Source organism: Protopterus annectens, chromosome 14.part0 (genome assembly GCF_019279795.1).
Source record: "Protopterus annectens isolate FY-2018-M chromosome 14.part0, PAN1.0, whole genome shotgun sequence".
In the NCBI taxonomy this organism is placed as follows: Eukaryota; Metazoa; Chordata; order Ceratodontiformes; family Protopteridae; genus Protopterus; species Protopterus annectens.
Genome location: NC_056748.1, coordinates 788,400,721 through 788,403,850, shown reverse-complemented (window position 1 = coordinate 788,403,850; position 3,130 = coordinate 788,400,721).

Genomic DNA, 3,130 nt, shown 5'->3' with positions numbered 1-3,130 from the left:
TTATGCCAAGAATCTAAATGGCAATGCTCAAATATGCTCTGAGCTACAATAGAATGGCATTAACAATACTGATCCCAAGGATATTGCCAATATCCTGGCAGATCGATTTAGTGTCAACTTCACTCCCCTCTCACCCCGAAAAGGGCCCATCTCAATACCAAAAAATTGCCAAAGTCCAGTAATCATGGCCACACAGGTAGAAACTGCACTCTCCAAAGCTAAGAATACAGCATCCATGGGACCAGATGACATCCCGGGCAGTGTACTACATGAACTACAAAATGAACTGGCACCTGACCTAATTGTCATGTTTAATCATAGCCTCACCTCAGGCTTCATGCCCACTGAGTGGAGCACAGCTACAGTTATCCCACTCCAAAAGGGGGGATCCACCTTCGATCCCGGGAACTACCGTCCCATCAGGCTGACGAGCCTGATCTGCAAGGGCATGGAACGCATTATCGTGGAACTTATAAACAAAGACATTGGCAGCCTTCAAACAGTGGACCTCACCCAGTTTGGGTTCGTGAAGGGCCGATCTTGTCTCCTGAACCTGACTGACTTCTTCGAATCAGTCTCCAGAGTTGTGGATGAGAGTAAGGTGGTCCACACAGCCTATCTGGACCTCTCCAAGACCTTCAACACCAACCCCCACTCTGGAATCATAGATAAACTTACTAAGCTGGGCATAAATCCCTACCTCACTCGATGGGTTGCCAACTGGGTTATGGACAGAACCCAGACTGTAAAAGTAGCCGACTCCAAATCCAGCTCCAGACAAGTGACAGGTGGAGTACCTCAGGGTTCAGTTCTCGGACTGCTCTTGTTTGGCATCTACTTCTCTGAAGTATAGGCCAACACTGAGGGACTCTGGCTAACAAAGTTCACAGATGATTGCAAACTGGGAGCCATTATTGGATACCCAAATGATGTGGATATTCTACAAAAGGGCCTTACATAAACAGATGCTTGATGCCAGAGCCATGTGCTCAAGCTTAATGCCATGAAATGTATAGTTATCCCCTTTGGGAAAAACCATGTACCCATGAATTACCACATAGGTGGCAGTACACTAAACACCGAAAGTGTGATGAGAGACTTAGGGACATAGGTGGACAGTGGTCTCACCTTCGATAACCACATTGCCACAACAGTCAGGAAATCCTTCTGTGTGGCACACCTCATCACTAAGGGCTTTTCATCCAGAATAAAGGAGGTCATAGTCCCACTGTACTCATCCCTCATTAGACCCATTATAGAGTACAATGGCCCATTTGGTATGTACCTCACAAGACATCTGCAACAGCTGGAAAGGCCACAGAAATACCTCACTTAAAAGAATCACAGGCCTAAAGCAGATGCCCTATGCTGACCATCTAAAAAAACTCCAGCTATACTCTGTGGCATATCATCTACTCAGAGGCCATGTCAAACCCTGAGCTGATGGACATGCTCCACTTAAAGAAATCCCAATCCCTCAGAGCCACACACTCCAGGGATCTAAACCTTGTAATCACAATGAACAAAACATGCTGGAGGGATAGGTTTCTGACCCAGAGACTCCCCATACTCTGGAATAGACTGCCCATACATGTCAAGCAGAGCGCCTCCTTGGCCCTCTTCAAAAGGAACCTTGACGATTGGATGGGAGATAGGAAATTCGCCCCAGGGATCACGTCAGTCACCCTGCTAGACAGGGGTCCAGAGAAGTAAATATTGTGGGAAAAAATATCCAGGGAATTGTTATAGCTAGGCTTGTATAGACCCTAGGGCCAATAGCCTATTACCAACCTATGAACCTATGAGCATGGGGGATTAATTTCTTCAGGATTAAAGTCAAATTGCATTAGGGATATTTTATATATTTTCCACTGTTATACACTCAGGTAGTTCATCAGCATTGCAATCACCAAAAACACGGCAGCTGGAAACAAAGCAAAGAGGTTTTATTAATATCTAAACAGGTATAAGATCAAAAAATGTGAAATGTCAATAGGCCGTTTATCAAACAATTTAAAAACAGCACCATGTCACTTCAGTTTTTGAATTATGAAGCAAATCACATGATTTTACTGTCCTAAAAGCACAGTTCATTCAATCAAGGTCTAACAACAGCCTTTAACAATTCTATATAATTATGAGTTTTACCTTGTTGTTGAAATGTTTGTATCATTGTACCTGTCTCTGTATTAATTAAGGTTATTCATTTTGGTTCCTTGCTGCCCCGTTTTTGTGGTCTTGGAAATTTGTTTTCTGTGACACTATGATTTAGTCTTGCACTTAATGTTTCTTCTTGGATCACTACAGTCTCCCTTGAACTCCGTAGTCTAAACTTTACTCCCATACTCACCCTTCATATTGATTGAAGATGAACATTTCACCTCTGCCTTTCTATTGACCCTCAAAAAATTAGGCTATATAAGAGAGATAAATGAGTCAAATCCAATCCATACCCAGAAATTAAGACACAAAAGTCCTCTGAAATCAAACTGTGGCATCAGTACCACAAAAATAAAATGACTGCCATTTTTAATTTGTTTAGATAAGCTAGGGGGTTTCATCAAGACCATGATGATGAACAATAATAGACAATACTTTATAGCCCATTAAAACAACAGCAGAAACCGACAAAAACAGTCCAAATAAGTGTTTCTACAATTGCTTGAGTGCAATTAGCTCATGGCTCACTTGCTTGCTACTGTTTACTTGAAAAGGCAAGTACCTGACATCCCAGCACTTTGATCCTACTACATTGATACATACACCAGACCAGAAATCTAAATGTAATCCTAGAAGTCCCACCTGCTCCTTAACCCTAATTCCAAGCCTCCATATTCCTAATACTAAAACTCACAGATACTCCTTAACCCTAATCCCTAAACCATGCTGCCTAAACCTAAATCTCCCTGTTCTGTGTAAACCTAATCACAAACCTCAATCCCTAAACAACACTCTCAGTTGTTCTCTAATCCTATTCTCAATCCCACTTCCTAACCCTATCTTTAAAATGGCCATTTGTCTCTGACCTTTATCATAACACCTGCTCTCTAAACCTAAACCTCCCTAATCCTAATCTCAAACCTTACTCTCTAACTGCAAATATCCCAGTCATCCCCTAATGTGAACCATC